This window comes from Lepisosteus platostomus, chromosome 5 (assembly GCF_059453375.1).
Source record: "Lepisosteus platostomus isolate fLepPlt1 chromosome 5, fLepPlt1.hap1, whole genome shotgun sequence".
Taxonomy (NCBI): domain Eukaryota; kingdom Metazoa; phylum Chordata; class Actinopteri; order Semionotiformes; family Lepisosteidae; genus Lepisosteus; species Lepisosteus platostomus.
Window position 1 is genome coordinate 46494748 of NC_142615.1, and position 23012 is coordinate 46517759.

Genomic DNA, 23012 nt, shown 5'->3' on the forward strand with positions numbered 1-23012 from the left:
GATATGTTATATGTGCTCTTGTTTGTGTTGTATGTAGTTTTGTTGTTCAAATAAAACGTAAAAGACACAACTTTCTGGATGCGGCTGCTGTAAAAATAAAATGACATCAAGGGTGCTGTACGCAGAGGTCTGAAACCTGCTCCACAGAAGATCTTTATCCAGAGGTGTTAAAGAAGTCGAGATCTCGCCATGAGAGGGGAAGCATCTCAGAAAAAGCAGGTGCAGTCGGTTCCACGGTCATAACGCCACTAAATCGGGCGACAAGAGCAAAACCCACCCGGCTTCCTCTGGGCAAGTAATGAGACAAAGAGACAGCACACAGCGGGTAGCGTGACCGAGCGGTCTAAGGCGCTGGATTAAGGCTCCAGTCTCTTTGGGGGCGTGGGTTTGAATCCCACCGCTGCCAGGTGCTCCTGTTGAGATGCCCTTTCAGCTGGCTTCAGACAAAAGGGAGGGAACTGCTTTTTGGCAGTCTCTCGAGAAACTAAGCAAAGTGTTTAAAGATACTTTCTCAGCTTGACATCAAGGCACAAAACAAAAACCTTCTTGCGTCCTCTCAACCCAAAAGCGCTTTGCCACTTTTTGCGTTATGGAGGGAACGACGTCTGCCCAGATCACTTTTGTGTCAATGCAAATCGTAGTGTGCCCTCCGTTTTAATGTTGGCTGTGCTGGCGTGCTGCTTCTGTCTGTGAAACTTGAATGTTCTGCTTCTTCACACCAAACCGTCGGCGGGGGTTGAGCTTGTTAAATCTTTGCGCATAGCGCTCCTTTGGAAGTACTTTGTCCAAGTTCAAAAGCGATCGTGGGATTTACTTCATGCGTGCAAAAAGCATGCCTCGCACGACAGATCTAAATGGGGAATGGAGCCTGCTTCTTGCTGTTTTTCCTGTGGTTGCAGTTACAAAGTTGATCGTGCTTTCACATTCTGTTAACAGTATTCACTGGCTGAGCTTTATCAGTTGGTTCGTAAAGGAATCTCTGCTTCGGTTCCAGAAAAGTCATCTGTAGTGTGTTTTTTTCCGTGCCCATGGCAGTCTTTTAAAGCTGGTAGTAATGGCGGCGAAGTTAATTTTTTATCCTCTTTAAAAGAATAAGGACGGGCTGGGGCGAGCTCCATTTACCACTCTTTCAGCTAACCGCCGAACTCGCGAACTGATTACACTGCAGAGCCACAGGCGCCTCGCTTTTCTCCATTCTCTGGGTCAGGGTGAAAAAAAAACTTGCTGGTATTAGCTGGCCTGCTGGGAGCACCTCTTCTTCACTGATAAGCAAGATTTGTGTTTCATCTTTCGCAAGCTGTATAGATTTCTTTCAAAACAAGTTGTTCCAGAAAGGAAACGAACACTTGCATTCACCTGAATTAAAAGGCATGGGATTTGCCCATAAGGATAAATTCTGTACAGTAAGACAGGTAGAAAGGCACCGCTGGGAATCGGACCCAGGATCTCCTGTTTACTAGACAGGCGCTTTAGCCAATTAAGCCACGGCGCCAGCAAAGTGCTGTCCTTTGACAGCCACTTGGACACGTCTCAACTGCTCTGAGACATCTGCGTTCGGTGTGCACCGAGCCTGCTCGCCTTGCAAGTTGCCTCATTTACATGCGATAGCTCCACCACTAAGAGAAAGGATGAGAAATGGCTTTTATCTGGCACTTTTCATGTCAGAGGATCTCAATCTGCTTTCCGTGTACAAGAGGATGTCCAACTCATGTAGCTAAAGACGTAGACGACAGTGCTCCACTGAAATCTTGATCTCACAACCCTCGGCATGACTCCGCTGTGTTCTGCTTTAGACAAAGGGGGGAAAAGACTTCTTTCATCACACGTTTTGCACTGTTTACGGTGTTTGCAGTGCTCTTTCTTAAATGAAAACCAGGAATCGGCACCATATGAGGTGAAACTAGATAATATTGGATCAAGTAGCCTCGCCATTCCATGCGTGACGTGAGCAAAGTGTAATTCCTGTCTTTATAGTGTGCTTGTTAGAGACTTAGCTGGCACCCAGAGCGCTTTAAATCCGGGAGTCAGCAGCCCAAGACAAGAGAGTTTCCTTCGTCTATGTTTTGTGCGTGAAGGGGGAAACCATGCGTGTGCTGCAAACAATCTTAGTATCGAAGTGCCGTCCCACATAACCGATCCGAACAATCTGCTTTACAGAGGAGCACTGCCGGAGCTTACCGTTGGCAAACTGAAGACCAGGCTGACCTCTTCTGTGACTCTTGAACACTGAGTCTCAAGGTTGTGAATTCAAGCTCCACGCTGGCGGGAAATTCCATAGGTAATGATCACATTTTCTTGCATGCTTCTGTAGGGTTTGGGCATTTACTTGGACAATTATTAATTGTAGCAGTAAATCACAAAATTGATTCTTTTGATGGCTTTACAATCCAACCATGCGATATAACTCAAACAACGCACAAACACAAGTACTAATACACGAGGATACATTTATTAATACATAGAATATGCATATAAACAGATCTTATCGAGAGGGTTATCAGAATACAAAAGGTATATATTCAGTCAGTTACAAAGAGTTACATATATCAAGAGGACATACATTCAGTATATCAATCATTTAGACCGTTTCTTAATTGAACTTGGTTATAACTTCTACATTAGATACTCAAAACAAGTACATAACTCTTAGGAATTAAATTGATATCAACTGGTTGGGATAACAATTGAATTCTCGAGCAGTAATGCAGTGAAGTTGAATACTCATCCAATCTCTGGGGATTCAGATCTCCTGCGGGCACAAAGAAACAGTTTCAGGCTGTTGCTGTCCAATCAGTGCTCTCTGGCTCGGTGCCAGGCTGTGCTGTGCGGCTTGCGACGGTGCGCTGCTGATGCTCACTGACCGGCTAGTTAGTGTTGGCTTTAACTAGCAAAGTTTGCGCACAGGAGAAAAGATGACTGTGGGTCCCAGCAAGTCAGGAAGAGGACCGGTTCGTTCCTGATGAAGAGCTAGTTCTGAATAGTGATTCAGCTCTCCACAGTTCTGACCTGTTCACGAGGCCTGCTGCTGGTGTTAACCTCGGGTGGATCCTCTGGTTACTCTCTGGCAACCTCCGCTCTCGACTCTTAGAACAAAGGAAAGTTCTGGCACTCGAACACACTGGCTGTTCCGTGGTATTCCGGGTTGAGTCTCAGGATGGTCAGGAGGAACGCTGCGAGAATGTCCTGCCCTTGGGAGCCTTCTGCTCCTGGGCCGTCCTGCCCTGGAATTCTCCTTTGAATTCCCTTTAGAAAAGTCCACAGAATTCCACCAGGCCCTCTGTGTTGCCTGTTTTTACCTGGAGGAACTTCAGCTCATTGATTAGCTGAAAGTTCCATGGGCATCAGAGTCCCACGTGGGTTACTCGGCCCTACCAGTCCCTGATTGGTTGATTAAGGTGAGATATGAGTCACTTACTCCTGACACTTAGGAATGCAGTCCAGATGTCCATCTGGCACTCCCTAGACAGATAGGCACCAATGGATGACCATTGATCATGATAGCCAGGCTTAGCTAAGTGCATCCCCCTTTGGGAGCTGTCCCTTATCAAGAGAAAACATCTTTAAATCAGCCTGCATGAAAAGCTTCTCTGTGGTGCACCACAGAGATGAAGAGAGAGATGGGGCCTCATTTGGGAAAGCACAGCAACACTTAATTCTGTCTTATTAACAAGCATTGCCGCTACATATCCCCCCTTTTTGAAGGTCACGAGGTCCTGAGGCGTTGTTGCCTTCAAAACAAAACAGAGTTAAGTGATGTCCCTTGCCATTAGAACATTAACCTTAAATGTCCACATTACTCCTCGAGAATTCATACAGGAACCAGCATTGGGAACAAACAGGATGAATAACATCTGGAGTACGTATAAACAAGGTAGGAGACATCATCTCAGTCTAGGAATTACACATCAGGAAGTTCACTGTCAGTATCTGATACCTCTGTAGTAGATATTTGGGGAGAAGTCACTTCCTTTCTTTTGACATTCTACCTTTGAGTCATTCGTGCTACCCAGAGTATATCTTGATGTAAGAGTACAACAGTCAGAGTACACTGTCAGTCATGATCCAGCTACCCGGCAGTAGTGTTACAATAACACCAGTTCCTGTTCCCAGCCCCCCGATAAACCACAACACCTGTGTTGGATATCTGCTAGGGTGGTTTGGAGGTTTGTTCCATTAAAGCAACCTCTTCAGGGCTTACTGTTTCTCGGATTTCTATCCAATTCAATAGTGTGGCACCTGAAGGCATCCACGACCTCAAGTTTGGTCTTATATTGTCTGGTTACAGACCGTACAGTGTTAAGTTCAAGCTGTACTATGGCCTCCTCGGGAACTTGCAGGAAAACTGTTTGATTAGGTAGCTGCATTGCAGTAGCTGTATCATGCCTGTCACAAGTCATAGTGTCAGTTAAATGTGGTGTGCTGACCAGCCATTTACTTCCCACCTGCACTTCATGGGGTTCATTAACCTCCCTCTGCTCGTTAGTAGTTTTACACCCTTCATTGGTGAATCGTTTAGACACAGCCAATGGATAGCTTTGGTAGCCATACCCATCTCAAGATTTGGAACCAAATTAAATCTTGGATTGCCTTCTGGGTGAGCTATGAGCGATGGGGTTAATGTCACATACTCCTCTACTGAGAAGAGTAGAATCAAGTGGGTTGGGATTTGTGCCATGGTTAGACTGGCTACAGTGGCACTAAGCCCCCATAACAGGTCTTGTGTCAACATTCTGGCATGTTGCACACAAGCATAAACCCATTGTATAACACTGGCAATCATGTCCACTGGTTGGGGGATAAGGTTTAACCCTGTTGCATAGAAAGTTGCCTGTAGGGTTTTCCCTAAGCTTTCCAGCCTTTGCTGCTGTCGATACAGTCTGTCACTACCCTCTGGCATCTCTGACACCTGCCTTCTTGGGGCAGTCAGGGTGAGAGTGCCAGTAGCACACAAACCTACCAGAAAAAGCAAACGTGCAACAGTGGTGGCAGCAATCAGTCCTCCCAAAAGTCTTTTCAGGTGGCTGATCCCAGTCATCTCCTTCTGAGTGATTGTTGCCTTTCTAAGCTGGCGCAGCATGTACATGGTGTCTTTCTCAGTATGCCATGTGGCATCTTGGGCACCAACATCCTGGAAATCTGGGGAGATCTGACGCAGCTGCTGATGCTGCTCCTCCTTTTCCAGGGCATCTGCTTTTTCAATTTGTTCATGCCTGTGCTCTAGGAACCCTGCAGGGGGTGGTGCAGCGGTGGAGCATGCCTGACCCTTGGCTGAGTGGTCATCTGGAGCACCTGAGTGATCTGGGATTGTTATCCCATACTCACTGTTCAGGTCCACCCTGCACACCTCCTGATTGAGGAATCCCTCTATCGGTATGTTTACAATCGTTCGCTGGGCGTGGGTGTAGGACACCTGCTCGCTCCCCCCTTCCCTCGCTAGGGGTTTAGGGAGCTGCCCCAGCACTGGGATAGCTAGTTCACTGTCTTCGAACTCGCTATCACCCACCAGGCCCATGTCAGTGAGGGCGGGGATTCTGACACCCCTCTTTGCGATGTCCTGCACTGGCAGGCGGGTGGCTTGACCATCCAGCTCCAGTCTGGGTGAACCACTGTTGGTCAGACTCAGACTGACAGACTGGGCTGGTGGCTGTAAGAAAACCAGCTCGGCTTTCATTCCCTGTCCCTTCCTGGGGACTGGGTGTGTTGGAAACCCTGCTGTCAAGGCAGGAACAATCAGGTCAGTCTCACTCACTACCTGGTAGTTGTGAGAAATAATGTTACCTGGCTGCAGGTTCCCTGGGTCACAGCAGAGGAAATCGGCATCTGGGATCAGGTGTGTCCACAGCGCAGTAGTCTCAGCGTCCAGCTGGACCTCCTGTCTAACCTGTGAATATTGCACCAGGGGCACCTGGTGGTGGCCCTGTGACAGCTGCTCAAGCAGATCCTCACTGATAGAGGACCTCTCAGGGCTAAAGGCGAGGGCTACATCACCAACCTGCTCTCCTGCCATCAAGATCCCTTCCACCACTGCGAGGTGGTGGTTCTGACCCCTCTTGGGTGCCAGGGTGCAGAGGGAAAGCTCCTTTTCATCGCCAGGTGGGGAGATCTGCTCCTCTTTAGGGATGTAAAAGGGGTGTGCTTTACCTGGTGGATCAGGCAGCTGCTCGGAGCACTGCTCCTGTGGCAGGGAGGCTGTTGTGACCTCAGCCGGGACATGACTTCCCTGTATATCTGGGGAACAAGAAAATATTTGTATTTCTTGTCCAGAGGGAACAGAAGGAATCTCCGCATTGGCTTCTATGTTCGGTGGGCACTGTGTGAGCACAGTCTGCCTCTTGGCCCCCCTTTCCTTCTGTACAGAAGGCTTAGGAGCCTTGACCTATTTCCACACTTTGCCTTTCTGGTGATCCACCAAAGGTTCCTCTCTGAGTCGCATGCCCTTTTCTTTTTCAACCCGTTTGAGTTTGCTGTGTGACATCAAACACCTTTCAACCTCAGTGTCAATCAGTGTCTCACTGTGTAAGACATCTCCCATGGCAGCCTTGAGGTAAAAGCTTCTTGCTTTTCCTCTGTGTTTTACTGCCTGCTCTGTGATTTCAGGGGTGGAGTCAGCACTCGCTGGGGAGTGGCTGACCTCATCCAGGCAGGAACCCTTCCGCTCAATCAGATAGACTGAGGGAGGGAGCTTTATCTAACCCTTTCCCTCCCCCGGTGTTCTCATGACACTTAGAACGCTGGGTGCGGTCCTGTGTGCCTGCTTTGGAATGGGGCTTAGCCAGCTCAGGAGCCTGTGCTCCTTCGAGCAGGAGGGAATTAAACCTGCTGGCTCTGACAGCGAACACAGTTGCTTTAGCAGCTTTTTGCTTAGAGCGACTTTGGACATCATACTCCCAGGCTTTCTGCACGAATCTCTTAATATCAGTCATTTTCATGGTCTGTGCATCTGTATGCATTAAGATCATCTTTCTGATTGATGGGTGGAGATTCGCAATGAATAAACCCTTGAAATGTGTGTTCTCTTCGCAACCCTCATTTCGCCCTGCAAAATAAGTTCGTCTATGTCTCTCGTAATATTCGCAAGGGGACTCTGCTCTCTCGTGCTTAATGTTAAGGGCGGTGGCTATCGCAGCAGTTGGGTCAATAAACGCACTGTATTCTTCGATAAGTGCATGACACAGCTCCTCAAAATCATTACAGACTTCTTTCATCTGCCTAGCCATCCACTCATGTACAGCTCTGCTGGTAGTTTTCCTGACCAGAAACACTTTCTCCTGTTCTGTGGCGTTTGGTAGGTACTGCAGGGTATACCTGAGGTCTTGAATATACCTCTCGATATTATTCTCTGACACTGTGGGGTCAAATCTCTCTATGTCCTTCGCTAGCTCTCTCAGAGAATGGAGGTTTATTCTCCTAGCTTCTCCGCTGACGGAGATATGGCAGAGATCGTGGTCAGACCTGTCGCTGCTAGAGAGAGTGCTTAATAGCGACTCGAATTCAGACTTTTAGCAACCATCGTTAAACTTAAGAGTATTACTTTTAAGTACGAAATCACAGTTTTACCACAGAAAACCACAAGATCAAGTATGCAATCAACCCGGTAGATCGCAAAAGATCACAAAACAATCAAGCACTGCTTAAAGAACAAGGGGAACTTTTTTCCTTTCGGCTTTCAGCACACTGTATTGTCGTGTATGAAACCCGCGGCGTTTTATGTGAATTATTTCGCTTGGTTGACTCATTTCATTCTTGCCATAGCCCACCCAGGGACGCCAATAAAAATGTAGTGTGCTCTTTGAAGGCACCAGTTCTGTAGGGTTTGGGCATTTACTGGGACAATTATTAATTGTAGCAGTAAATCACAAAATGATTCTTTTGATGGCTTTAGAATCCAACCATGCGATATAACTCAAACAACGCACACACACAGGTACTAATACACGAGGATACATTTAGTAATACATAGAATATGCATGTAAACCTAACAGTTCTTATTGAGAGGGTTATCAGAATACAAAAGGTATATATTCAGTCAGTTACGAAGAGTTACATATATCAAGAGGACATACGTTCAGTATATCATTATATTCATTATATCAGTATATCATTCATTTAGACCGTTTCATAAATGAACTTGGTTATAACTTCTACATTAGATACTCAAAACAAGTACATAACTCTTAGGAATTAAATTGATATCAACTGGTTGGGATAACAATTGAATTCTCGAGCAGTAATGCAGTGAAGTTGAATACTCATCCAATCTCTGGGGATTCAGATCTCCTGCGGGCACAAAGAAACAGTTGCAGGCTGTTGCTGTCCAATCCGCGCTCTCTGGCTCGTGCCAGGCTGTGCTGTGTGGCTTGCGACGGTGCGCTGCTGATGCTCACTGACCGGCTAGTTAGTGTTGGCTTTAACTAGCAAAGTTTGCGCACAGGAGAAAAGATGACTGTGGGTCCCAGCAAGTCAGGAAGAGGACCGGTTCGTTCCTGATGAAGAGCTAGTTCTGAATAGTGATTCAGCTCTCCACAGTTCTGACCTGTTCACGAGGTCTGCTGCTGGTGCTAACCTCGGGTGGATCCTCTGGTTACTCTCTGGCAACCTCCGCTCTAGACTCTTAGAACAAAGGAAAGTTCTGGCACTCGGACACACTGGCCGTTCCGTGGTGGTCCGGGCTGATTCTCAGGATGGTCAGGAGGCGCGCTGCGAGAATGTCCTGCCCTTGGGAGCCTTCTGCTCCTGGGCTGTCCTGCCCTGGAATTCCCTTTAGAATAGTCCACAGAATTCTACTGAATCCCACTGAATCTTACTGAATCTCCCTGAATCTCTGTGTTGCCTGTTTTTACCTAGAGGAACTTCAGCTCATTGATTGGCTGAAAGTTCCATGGGCATCAGAGTCCCACGTGGGTTACTCGGCCCTACCAGTCCCTGATTGGTTGATCAAGGTGAGATATGAGTCACTTACTCCTGACACTTAGGAATGCAGTCCAGATGTCCAACTGGCACTCCCTAGACAGATAGGCACCAATGGATGACCATTGATCATGATAGCCAGGCTTAGCTAAGTGCATCCCTCTTTGGGAGCTGTCCCTTATCAAAGGAAACCTTAAATCAGCCTGCATGAATAGTTTCTCTGTGGCTGCACCACAGAGATGAACAGAGATGAACTTAATTCTTTCTTATTAATAAGCCTCGCCGCTACACTGACATTTGCTCTGCTTTAAGTAATCAATGAAGAACACAATGTGCTTCACTAGACTCCGGTCCAAACAGGATTAAAAGCCAGCAAGTATACCTTTTCAAATTGACGTCAGCAGGGACTAGATTGGCACTTTAACCAGTGCCTGATTGGCTCAGTCAGTAGAGCATGGAACTCTTTATCTCAGGGTTATGAATTCAATTTTGGGTGATACAGGTGTTCTCATTAATTAAGTTTCCTGTTCATCTTTGACCATGTTACATCTTGATGGTGACTCAAATTAAGAAAAAAAGGACTGATCTAGCTCCTCATCTGAGTAGATAAGTCATAGACTCCGTAGATAACCTATTCATACCAAGCACTTGGATGCAGCTTCACCTATCACAACTAGTATTTAACATTATAATAGCTCCTGTCTATTTACACTATAATTTACACTAGTGTTTCCTTAAAAATTGCTTGTAAGAATGAGACATTACACATGTATTCCAATAAAATAAATAGTATTAATCTTTTCACTGTAACAGTTTCACTGTGACTTGGCAGATAACTGGCAGTGATCAATAACCACACCAAAAAATATGGGAAAGCAATGGGGAAAATCGACTCTTCAACATGTGGAAATGTATTACTGAGAGGAGGAGTCCTTTTCTCTTAGGTCAACACTCTTTGTAAGAGTCAATTCTCCCAGCTCACATCCCTGGGTTTCCGTAGTGTGCCTGCAAAGAGTGATCAATTTGAGACAGGTAAACGTCCTGATTTTATTTAACAAAGCTAGATGCACATTTGCTAATGCTGCCTTCATTGTAATAGGCGGTTTATTTCTCGAAAGCACGTTATGTAAAAAAAGAAAAAATGAAAACATGGATAACAATCTTTCAAAGCTAAAGATTTTACTTTTGAGAACTGGACATTTTATGTTTCTGGGTGCTTTTGAAATGCTGGTTTTAGAACTTTGCTGTGCTTCAAGCATAATTTTTCACCTTATAAACTGGGTATTGAGTGTTAGGGTTAGTGTTTTTTATTTTGATGACTTAGTAAAATGTCTGGAATTTTTTCACTTTGATATTATAGAGCACTTTGTGTTGATGAGTGCAACAATTCTCAGTTAAATACATCATGGTTCCATACTGTAACACAATAAAATGTGAAAAGGCCAAGGGGGGTGAATAGTTTTTATAGGCACTAAACGTATTACAAAAATATAATGCTTCATTTTATGGAAACTTCTTACTATAACCACCAACACACTCGCTGTTTAAGCAATGGGGGTTTCACAATCCTCTTTCTCACTGGTAATGTTATGAGCAGGAAAAGCACCATTGAAAATGGATTTCAATCACTCAAAACTAATAGTTGTCACACCCTCTACAGCTAGAGGGCGCTCCCACTCTGTCCTGTCCTAGTTTCCCTGTGCTTTGCTTGTCCTTCTGGTTTGTCTTTGTCTGGGGCTATATATTTCCGGGTCACCCTTTCCTCCTCATTCAGTATTGAGGGTTCATATGTCTTCAGACCTGCCTAGCACCAGGCCATCTCCTCCGCAACCTGAGGACTTAAGTTTCTACCCGACATCATCTGACCTCCTAAACGGGCTAACACCCGTTTTGCCACTACACATAGGGCCTATTTTGCTCTCCTGGCCATTCCACGGTATGCCCTTATAACATCCGTGACAGTAGTTCCAACGCTGTGCTGCCCTTTTAATTAACATTGGCTGTAACAATGTGTTGTTTTTGTCTCTTAAAGGGTCTGCTCCTTTACTCCGTCTTGCCAGTGTCGTATAGAATTGAGTACCCATAAAATCTGAGACCCCTTTCAAAGTCTGCATGTGCAGTGGACATAAGAGGCTTGGCGCGTGTCGCAATTGTTGCCCTATCTACTAAGCCCATCCTCCAAGTTTGCACTTCTGTGATGTAGTCTCACAGGCCTGAGAGACATAGATTTCACACATGTAATTACTTATAAAAGCCAACAAACCTTTTCTGAGTGGTCTAAGGCTCTGTGTTAAGGTTGCAGTCCCCCTGAAAGCTGGGGTTATAGTCCTGACGTTATACTTCAACTAATTCTCAGTAAATAGATCTTGCAGTACTCTGAGTGCCAGCTAGCTATGGAACAAGTGCGCTATAAAGACAGAAATTACACATTGTTTGTGAGGCTGTGTGCTCCTGTATGGTCTAGTGGTTAGGATTCTGGATTTTCACCCAGGTGGCCTGGGTTAAACTCCCAATAAGGGAAACTTTTCTCTTCCCTTATGTTTTCCAAATAAGCAGCTCAGTGTAGAAAAGAGCCCCGTTAAGCACTGTCAGGAGAGCTAAACTTTTGATAAAAGAGATCGCTTGTTTCCTCCTGCTTTCGAACTGAAACCCTTCAGTGTGTTAAGAGAACGTGAAAATCACTACACTGCACAAGGTGGGGAGGAGTGACTTGCAGAGAAAAGGACTCAATCCAGGAAAATATTTCCACATTCTGGAGAGGAGATTTTTTCCATTCCCCCACTTTTGCAGCCTGACCTCCTCTATTTCTAGAGATCTGTAGAATGTGGAGAAAACGTTTGAAGTTGTTACTGCTACCTCCCCTTGCTTTGAACAATGTGTGGAGTTGTTTGAGTCAAAAAGAGTGATAGTTCAGGCCCATGGGAAGATCCACATTCAACTGTGCATGTTGTTTTGTTCTCAGAGTTTGCAAAGATGGAGGACATTCGCACCTGGCTAAGCCAGTATTCTATAGTCCTTCATGGAACTGAGTTCAGAGGTGCTGACGGAATAAAAACAGGAGGTTGAGGAACATGGGGGTGTTCAAAGGCATTGAGGTTCCAGTCAAGGGAGCAGGTAGCCTGGCCCTGTCCATTATTAGAGCACTATAACCTAAAGAGATGGTTTCATATATATTGTTTTGGGTATTGTCATGGAAATATAACTATCAAGGAAGCCACAAAAGAGAGTTCTCACCTGAGTAAGATCTTTATTTCAATATTGCAATATTGGGAGCCCTGCTGCCACTTCGCAAAGTGCAACCAGAGACTCAATTTGTTACAAGCAGTACAGGGTTTTTATAAGACGTTGCGCTGTAAAAAAGTTCAGCACTTGGACCCTTCTAAAACTTCCCCTTTCTCTAAGAGAAAACAGATTACATCATAGAGCGAGAGAAGAAAAACTAGATTTGTTATTCAAAGCTTATCAGTTACTTTCAGCTAATTCTAATGACCCAGACAGCATATATTGTTTTGGTACATTGTCTTCTAAACTAAACTAACCTAAACAGTGTACTTTGTTGACGAACTGTAGCACAGCAGTTACATCCTTGAAATATATTATCTAAAAGCACCAATATATTTCTCTACATTTTTAAGAATCAATTTACTTATTAGATTTCCACTTCAGTATATTTATTAAAGTTTCCTATTTTGTGATTCTTTGTATTTGTTTGTGAAATTAAAATAGTTCTTAAAAAATAAATGGAAGGTTTTTCTGAAGTCAGAAAGCCAATTTATTTGGTGGAAAAACAGACTGGTGAAGCTCCAACAAATAAATCCAGTTTATTTGTTTACTTTTTTTTCTGAAACAACTGAATTAGATGGTGTGCTAATATGCAACCTAACACCAGTGTGAATAACTAGAAGAGGGGAGCAGCGCTATTCCAGACCATGGGAGCTTTGTGATTGGCTGGCACAGATCTCTAATTTGCATATCAGATTTGGAAATATAACACTAAATTTAGTGGATTTAATTTACACTCAAGAGTCACCTACTGTGTATTGCCACTTCATTTTTTTTATGAGTAGCTGTAATTACCAGTTGACAGCTTTTATTTGTTTAATTTTAAATTGTTTTGTATTATCACGCTGAATGGCCTGTACTCGAGGTTTGGTAGGGTATATGTGTTTTTGTTTTTTTTCACCAACTGGATTTTTTGCTCTTTTAGTATTTGTCTAGAAGGCTTTCTGAAGTCAGAAAGCCTGTTTTCTGGTAAAAAAATAGATGTGTTTAACAATAATTTTCAAACAATTTAATTGGGACTTTTATGAATAAAAAGATCTTGTATGATAGTTTGAAGAACACTGCTGTTGTCAGCTGACTTTTAGTGAAGCTCTTTCCTCTGGCCACCTGCACAGAATTTTCTTGTGCCTTTAATTTCAAGATGTAAAACCTAACAAACAGTTGCGTTTGTTCATGTATATTTCTGAAACTGTTAAATGAACTACTGTGTGTAAATCTGCAAATGTTGTTTGATAGGATGCTGGATAAGCAAAGTACTTTCTGATTGGTTAGCCAGATATCATATTTGCATACAACATTTGAAACAAAACCATGTGGTCTCTTTCTTATATGCACTGAACGTTACAACCACATTCTTCTACATCTTCTTTATGAGCAGGTTAGTTTGAAAGCCATTTTACACGTTTTGTGTTCAATTTGAAATGCTCTTACATTCTTGAAATCTTGTGTTAGGCAGGATATGTCAGCTTCAGTAAACTTTCTTTACAGGGTTTATTGTTCTTTTAGTCCTTGTCCTTCATATCTTATGAGAAGGTTCACAAGCTTATCTGTCAAACTACAATCTAATGGTTGTGTTTAAATTCCAGGTCATTTGTTTACATTTTTTAACAATAACAAGAAGAGGAGAGCAGCTCCATTCCAGACCATGGCAGCTTTGTGATTGGCTGAGCCAGATCTCTCATTTGCATATCAGATTTGGAAGAATAACACTAAACTCTCTTCTTGCATGGATTTAATTTACACCCAAATATCACCTACTGTGTATTGCCACTTCAGTTTTTTATTAGTAGTTAGGATTGCCTGTTGACAGGTTTTATTTGTTTAATTTTAAATGGTCTTGTATTATCACCCTGAATCGCCTGTACTCAAAGTTTGGTAAGGTACATGTGTTTTTGTTTCCTTCAGGAAGTGGAATTTTTGCTCTTTTAGTATTTGTTTAGACGGTTTTCTGAAGTCAGAAAGCCTAGTGTTTTGGTGAAAAACAAACATCTGTATTAATATTTCTCAAACAATATAAATAGGGTCTTGCATTTGGATATCTTGATATAGCTGTGTGCTTCTGTAGTATTCCTGGTATTTGACTGTGGTTACTTGGGTTCAACCTTAGGTGTGGGAACGTGTCTTTTTCACCCTTTAGTTTCCAATTGATCAGCACAGTATAGAAAATAGACCCATAAAGCAACGTCAGCAGTGACAATTGTGAGAAAAGTGATCACTTGTTTTCGCCCGCTTTCAAACAGAAACCCTTTGCTGTGATAAGAGAATGTGGTAACCACTACACTGCGCAAGGTGGGAATGGGTGACTTGCAGGGAGTGTTGAACTTCGAGAAAGGACTTCTCTCAGGAATATATTTCCACATTCTGAAGAGGAGATTTTCTCCATTTCTGTAGTCTGACTTCCTCTATTGCTAGAGAGCTGTAGAATGTGGAGTCACCTATCCAACTCTAGAAACAGTGTGTAGGTAACAGGTTTGTTACTGCCTGATGAGCACAGTAAATTAATACAGCAGAAGACTGTGAGTATTTGAAGAGAATTAACAATGTTCTACGTCTCGCCACGTTCAATGCTGCTGTCATTTCTGTAATATTGTGATTATCACTGTTACAACCCCAAGTGTCTATGGGTAAAGGGGTGTAACATTTAGGATAATTTTTGGAAGCAGGTGGGTTCTGGTGAGGGACTAGGAAGCGTAATAACAAGGGTTGGTGCAAAGGTGATGATTTTAAGTTGAATAAGTGACTGGTAGGACACAATATCACACAGGGTAAGGAACTAGTGTGGTGCCAAAGAAAAGAAAATAACAAACAAAATGGAGCTGGCTAGGAAAGTGAGGGAAAGCTAATCTGACTACAGAAAACCCGAAACACACGGTCTTTGGTATCTTCAACACCCTAGCCAACCTCCACTGACTACCCAAAACCATACAAGACAAATGGCACTCACCCGTACTAAACTAGTGTTAGTAATACAAAATCAACATAGTGCGTAGAATGTACCCAACAACCTAAACTAAACTATACACAAAAGTTCACACAAAAACACAAGTGAACCAGGAATACAAATAAGGGAAGAGAGTAATCAACAGGAACAGTGTACAATAGAACACAAAGGTTGAACATATAACACATTAGGGCAAGGTAATGGCAAAACAAGGATAACACAAACAAACGAAAGTATAAAGAAACTAACAGAAACCAACAACACAAGAAAGCCGAAGTTATACGAAAATACACACACAAAGCAAAACAAACCAACAAAGCCGAAACAAAATCAGAAGCGAAGCGATAACCAAAACAAAATGAAGCGAAGCAAAAACGAAGCAGGACCAAAGTCAAACGAAAGGCTTCTCCTTCCTGAAAACCTCCATGTTATATGCTGAATAAGGTGCAGTCTGATTGGCTGAGAGGCTGATTGATGATGATGTCATACGGAACAGTGCTGTAATGGTGGGCCAATGGGGAAGGGAGAACAATCAAAGGTCAGCAGTGTGGAACATAACAAAAAAAAAACACACACAGACCACACACTGGGACGTAACAATCACATTCATCACACATGCGCAAGATCCCCTGTTTGAAATCAGGCAGAAACAGGTGTCTTTTTATCCGCTCAAGTTTTGTACTTCTGCCAGTGTTTTATGGATCTTGTTTCTCTTATTGCAAGAACACGCATTTACCGTGTCATTCATGATTACGCCAAACAGCCAGAAGATCATGGCACCTTTCAGATAGTCATTCCTCTCCTTCCTAAATATCCCTATAGACAGGCCATTTCAGCAGAACTGACAAACGTGCCAAAGCAACCTGATAAGACCAGGTCCTTGGAGTCACTTCTCAGTCAGTTACTGCTGCCGAAATGCGAGCCCTTCCTCCAGCCTGAAGAAGTTGATCCTACATTACTCATATGGAAAATGTATCTACCAGACCTCAGAGAGCTAAGCTGGATCACTTCCCTTCTGAATGACATCTCAGTAACACTCTACCACTCCTCTTTGTGCACTCATGCTGGAACAGTGGGTGGCTAATGCAGACAGCATTATTATTTATACTTACTCATCAAAAGAGGATAGCTGAGAAAAACGTGACAGTATTTAACCTAAATGGCAAACAACAAAGACAGCTTTGCAGCCTACGCATGCTGACGCAGCTACCCACCTGAACTACTACCGCCTACAGCTGCTGCGACCCACTATGCCTTCCTCCAAATCTTTTTCTAGATCTCTTCGCCATACCTTTGCCTACTGCCCTGTCTCTCTCACACCTGAAGAAGGCTCCACGGCCGAAACGTTGTGTTCTCTTTCTTCTTTTTTTCAGCATGGAATAAACCTATTACTTGTTCCTAAATAATAATAATACTATTTAAATACATACAGGTCTTACTTAATATTATTTTGATTAAAAATAGTACGTTAATAAGCAATAAATGGCACATCAAAATATTGTGAAGGTGAAGATCATACAACATCAACTACAAATGTGGAAATTTAACAATTTTAGGATTATAAATTGCATGTAGCACATTAACAACACTACAGTTATGCTAATGTAACAATAGTGTAAGAAAATCCTGACCTAATTCCTTTCAAATGCTGATACAAAATGTGAATGATTTCAGAGTTTTGGGTATTGGGTCTCCTGATAGAGATCAGAGATGAACTGAGGCGTGTGGGAAAGTGTACAGAACAGGTGGACTCCCAATTCCACATCAAGAGGCTGAGCACAATGGAAGAGTCCTGTACACACAAGCAAGTCTTTGACAACATGGACAATCAAAACCTACTGGTATGATATTATATTCTCTCTGTGGTGTGGAAAATATTCACTACTAGTATTCTAGGTTACAGATAGGTCATTATATGACAGCTTACATCTGATTAATAGGATCCACCTCTGGCATACTTTCTTTTTTTAGTTTATAATGTATAATCTTGCTGATCTTTTAATGCCAAAATAAAGTGTTTTACAAAAAGCTCCATGTTCTAAAAAGTTACTACAACTTTTGAACTTTGAAATATGGTCACTTTGTATTCTATGACTGAGCAAATACTGTAGAAAAGTGCAGTTAATATGTGAAAATGTGTAATGGGTATGTCTGATTGGTTGATTTGTGAAGATCTAGTAGTAGTTGATGATTAGCCATATGTTGATTACAATATTGTATATAATGTACTATAATTTGTGACTACTTAAATTACCATCAGCTGTGTACCTCCAGCTGACCTGTAAACAAATATATGAGAGAGGTATACTGAGACGAGAGGAGCACTGAAGACTTGAAAAAGCTCTCGCATTAGATTCTGTGTTTTTGTTGTTCCCCAGATTTGTTTTTAATGTTTTGTTTTCTTTTTCTTTTGAAGTTGTTGCGTTTGGTTGTTTTTTTTTCATAGTTGTTAGACTACTACAGGGATTTACCTAGGTTCCTGGAAGACTTCTCGTTTTGTGTTTGTTGTGTTTTCGGGTTACAACATTTTATTTTCTATTGATAGGACCCCACGCATTACTATGGGAGTAGTTAACTTTAGTTCTTACATTGCACCTGAAATTACCACATAAACTACTACTCTGTTTCCCTTTTTTTAAAAGGCACAAGTGAAGTTTGTTTTTCCTTGCTGCTTATTGGTAGCTACAATGGGTCAATTGCAATAAACTTATATACAATAAACTCCACTGAAATTTGTCAGCAGCTCTGTACTAAACCTGTTCTCAATTGCAACAAACCTAAAATAACAGCTGCTGCCCATTAGATGTTACTGCATTAGGAGTCTAGCTTAAACCACCTCTTCATAGGTTTTAAGCAACTCAGTAGCGGACTAAGCAGAACAATTGATCACATTAGAACTGTCTTGAATGTAATGGAAATAATGTACTCATTAATTAACAAGCTTATGCACCACTTGCTTGAAAATTATTATTATATTTAACTAAAATTGCTTTCCAGACACCACAAATATTCACAATGAATGTTATCATAACACATCTTTAGTAATACAAATGTTATTTATTAATAATTAAGTTCCATGTATATCTTTATTAGTAGCTGTATTACAAGTAATGCATATACAGTCTTTATTATAGTTAGTTTTCAGTTATCCTGGGGAGGGAAGAGAATGGAAATTAAGGAAATAAAAATTTAAAGGGCTTTTAAGTCTTCAATGTGTTCTGTCATAGCTGTGTGTTGTCATATCTGGGTGTTAATTTAGTATATTTGTTGTATTATTTATTGTGATTTGACACTACACTTGTGTTTCTCAGGAGAAAGCAGTAAGATTTTTTTTTATTTGAGGGTACAGAAAATTGTATTGTACGGCCAAATGTAAGGTTACATTAAGAAACCCTTATTGTTACCTTTTGCAACGTTATTTATTTAAGACGGTTCTTCGGAATAGTGTCCCTTACGTATCTGTGACTGCAGTCCAACAATAACGGTGCTGAAATAGCCGGAATGTGTGGGAAGAAGATGGAGATGGAACAGGAGGCTTATTCAGTCGATAGAAAGGTTGTGTCGGAATGAACACACTACGGTTATGGTATTGGGTTTAAGAGCATTACGATCCTACAGTCTCCTGATCCATAATCAGATGCGTTATCCAGTGCACCACTGGCCCTTGTACCGCATTCCTCAAGTGCACCACTGTGAGCTTGCACCACTACAATAATAAATCGCCCCAGTCCAAATTTTCTCAATAAGGTGCATGTTTTCTATGTGTATTTAGTTAAACAGTCTTTCATTTTGTCTGTTTTAAAAATTGCATCTCTTAAAAACAGACAAACGAGTTTATGTGTCGCGCTGAAATTCACACATGAGGGAATTCAAACGAAAGAAATCACAGAAAAGATATCGCGCTTAAAAAGAAATCCAGAGTGCAGACACCGGTGATAGAAAACAGAGCTTCATACGATGCATGAGATGCTTTACCTCTGAACTAAACTCGGCTCTTTAATCGTGTTAGGAAGAGTGAATAGCCAACAGTGTACATTTTAAAAATCAAAGCAAGACAATGAGACAAGAAGAGAATTCGGAACACGAGCCTCTCTTTCATTGTTTAATGAGCTTTTGATGAACGCCTAAGTGAAAGACAAATTCACTATTTTCACTTTGTGATTAAAAAACACTTTTATCACACGTTAAGCACTCCTGATGGTGTCGAATAGTTCTCTTTTCTACCCTCATCATTTGAGGATCCCCAGCTAAAATATCTTTTTAAACTACAACAAAATTGCAATATTTTGAATACTATTTAAGTTTACATAGTCACATTCCCGGTGATATTGACTTAGGCACTCAACTATTAACTTCTTGTAGTTAGCCAAAAGTTTGAAATCTCTGCAACTATCAGGATGCTTAAAGACATCCAAAGAAACCCCATCATATTTAGGGGAGATGGTGTTGAGGTCAGATTAATTTGAAATGCGTCTCTGGGGACTTTTGATTTACCAACGTTATGTTTAACTGAAGGATATGCTGACTGACTGTGCCATAGAAACTAACGCACATCACCTTTTTTCTACATTCACAGGTTTTTGACTAAAGACAAAAAAATCATTTTTGTTTCCTTGCCAGCTGGCAGTAATTCCTCTGCACTGACAAAACAGATGAGTATTTTATCTTTCGCAATTTGTATGGATTTTTTTAAAAACAAGTTGCTCCAAAAATTAAATGAACACTTCCATTAAATTTAATGTAGAAGCATGTTGCTGTCCATAATGATAAACTGTGTGGCAAGACAGGCACCACTGGGACTCAACCCCAGGATCTCCTGTTTACTAGGCAGGCACTTTAACCAACTAAGCCACAGCATTCTCGCATCCTAGTGTTAATCCCGCATCAGCAGGGTCAGCTTGTCGGCACGCCTGTCTCCATTTGGTGGTTTGAGCTGACGCTGCCATGACGTTCCCATTAAATGCGACCGAGAATACTCCAACCGGCGCGCCGCTACGCCTGCTGTCGGAGAACTAAGCCACGGCACTGGCATCAAATATCCCTTTTACAGCCACTTGGACACATCTCAATTGCTCTGAGACACCTGTATTCAGTGTGCGCTGAGCCTGCTCGCTGAGAAAAGTGACGAGAAATGGCTTATGTCCAAGGAGTTCAATATGCTTTTTATGTTCAATGGGGTGTCCACTACAGCTAACACTGAAGCGCAGCACAGGCTCTGTGGTTTGACATCTCACAAGGTAAATGTTGAAATTGTAGGTGGAAGAGGAAAATTACCCTTGAGTATGGGGAAAGAGGCAACTCATGTCCGGAGGGGGCTGAAGTGTGTATGGAGGTGGCCTAGTGGTTAAGGCAATCTCCTCTTAATACATGATACTCTGCACAAGTAGGTTTGAACCCCATTCTCCTCGAGGAAGGGCTTTGACACATTTTGACCTTTTTAAACTTGGTGTGCTTTCGTTTTGTTTCTTCGCTCCTGTCCTACAGCAGTAATATTTCTATAGGTGTATGATCATGGTAGGCTGACAGCAGGAACACGTGGCCCACAAGCAGTGACAATATCAGAGGTGTCTGCAGTGTGTTGGTTTGTAAGCAACGATAAAATAACTTGACATGGAAGCAGGTGTGCCTGCATTAATACAGCTCCATCGAGAGGAAAAAGTAACACAAGAACCGACATAAATTCAACAGCACGTTTCTGCAGCTGAAAACAGAACATACTCCACGTGATGATTGAGCTCACAACCTCGGTATAACTCCACTATAAAAGCACCACAACCTGACCAATTGCGCTACTGGAGCAGCACAGCACAGTAGCACATTTTCCTCAGTGCACTCAAACAGTGCTTCTTCCCTAGCCTACCAGCTTCAAGACTTTTTTAAATTGATCAAAGATTCATTGGAAAAGGTTTGTTGATGGGTCAGGTGGGAATCACACCCAGATTCACTGCTTGCAAGGCAGCTATGTTCATCATTATACCCAGGACTGGCGCCAGGGGAATGATCTGTAGGGGGGGGGGGAGGTCTGAAATCCTGAGGGGGGTAGTGATATTTCGGTTTAAATGGAGCCATTGCAACCATCCAAGTGAATTCTCGCAAGCATGCCACTGATTAGTATTTCATGTTAGAAGATAACGACAAGCAATCTGGTATTTAGTGATGAAGAACAGTTCCACGTTCATCAGAACTCACGTGATTATTTTTGCCTGGAGCATCAACCATATGTGTTCATTTTTGCAACAACATCAACGGTAACGAGGTTCTGAATCATTAAGAAATCATTGTAAAACCAACAGAAAGTAGAAACTTCTATAACTACAGTCCTAGTTATATAACCATTGTAAGTATAAGGATAAACTACTGCAAGGCATTGGTCCACCTGAGCAAATAAGGTCATAATAATGTTGACACCCCAAAACATAGACACTATGTAACGTGCTGTTCCTGGACAGATAGCCCTCCTGCACATTAAACAGTCTGATGTGAATTTGGGGTTAGTGTAGTTATCTGACCATTGACAATTTATCCAAAACTGAGGGGGGTGGGACTGTTCAGTTGAGGGGGCGATTTTGGCATGCCAGTAACATTTTGACAAAACGTCCAAGAGTTACGAAAACACTTACTTTGTGTATAAAGTACATTGTGTACACACTGTAAGTTCAGAACGCGAGAAATACTGCTCAATATGGGATCCTGTCCAGGAATATCAGGGCTGTAAGGGGGTCAGATCTATAGATGTAGTAAACACATTAGTGGAGACAGTGTGTCTGCCCTCTGTGTGAGAGCCAGACAGGAAAAATAATCTGTGGTCTGGGAAGAAGAGACCCTCGTTGGAAGAGCGGTGCTTCTCACAGGAGAGAATGAAAAAAAATATTTTTCTCCTTGGGGGAATTAAAAGCACTTATGGGGAGTGGTGTGATGGTAGTGCATCTGATACCACATCAAAAGGTTGTGTGTTCAAATCATGTTGAGATCGGATGATGTATGTTCAGGTTCAGCTGGTGCCGAACCCAGGAATTAGACCATGCCGTTTGGTTTTATCTGTACACCACATAGATAATCTAAATGAAATAACAGAGCAGTACAGGACACGCATTCAGGAAATTACACAGCAAGTCATTTTGAACATGACAAGAGAAAAGGCACACTGCACATCCGTGAAACATCACGTCCGACTTTAGAGACAGTTACATCACAGAATGGAAGTTTCAGGCCCCTTTTTCATTACAGGTTCAAACTAACCTGAAAGTTACAGAGTTTTAGGTCACTTTTGTATTAAAATGTGTCTGAAGCCTATAAATATAATTTGCCCTTTTTTAAATTGTGGATGAAATCCAATCCCATGTACCAAGACCTTACAGTATATTCATGTTAATTAAAATGACTAATGCTATTGGACATTAGCTGGTGCTTTTTGTAACGATTTGCTATTTCATGCTGGAAAGAAGGAAACCTGACCAACGTTTGCTTTCAGGTGCGGTTCATTCACATAATGGACTTCTATTTCTGAGTAGCCTGATTTAAAAACACACGAACCCGGTAGAAGTCGAACCTCCAATCTCATGATGCAAAATCAGACGCGTTATCCATGAAACCACTGGCCAATCATGTAACTGAATTGCACCATGGTGAGTTCAGCACTGCAACTAGTAATTACTAGTAATAGTAATAATCCCATCCTAAATTTCTAAGTGAGAAACGTGTTTTCTACATTTTTATCAGTTTTAAAATATCATCTCTTTAATACAGACAAAGGGTTTGTGTTTCACTTTGAAATTCTGATTGATTTAGAATTCAAAGAAAAAGATGCTTTCTTCAACAACACAGTGCAATTATGACATCTTTCACTCTACTTCTCTCTTGTAGTAAAGCAGACCTTGCAGTG

At 42.1% G+C, this 23012-nt stretch overlaps 3 non-coding genes across 3 annotated transcripts; all 3 read left to right on the forward strand.

Moving 5' to 3' along the window:
• Window positions 1-324: 324 nt before the first annotated feature.
• Window positions 325-406, forward strand: trnal-aag (transfer RNA leucine (anticodon AAG)). The gene has a single exon. It is a non-coding gene; the product is annotated as a tRNA-Leu (tRNA).
• Window positions 407-13094: 12688 nt separating this feature from the next.
• LOC148667449 (U7 small nuclear RNA) lies at window positions 13095-13152 on the forward strand. The gene has a single exon (XR_015938977.1). It is a non-coding gene; the product is annotated as a U7 small nuclear RNA (small nuclear RNA).
• Window positions 13153-14098: 946 nt separating this feature from the next.
• LOC148667450 (U7 small nuclear RNA) lies at window positions 14099-14156 on the forward strand. The gene has a single exon (XR_015939061.1). It is a non-coding gene; the product is annotated as a U7 small nuclear RNA (small nuclear RNA).
• Window positions 14157-23012: the final 8856 nt, after the last annotated feature.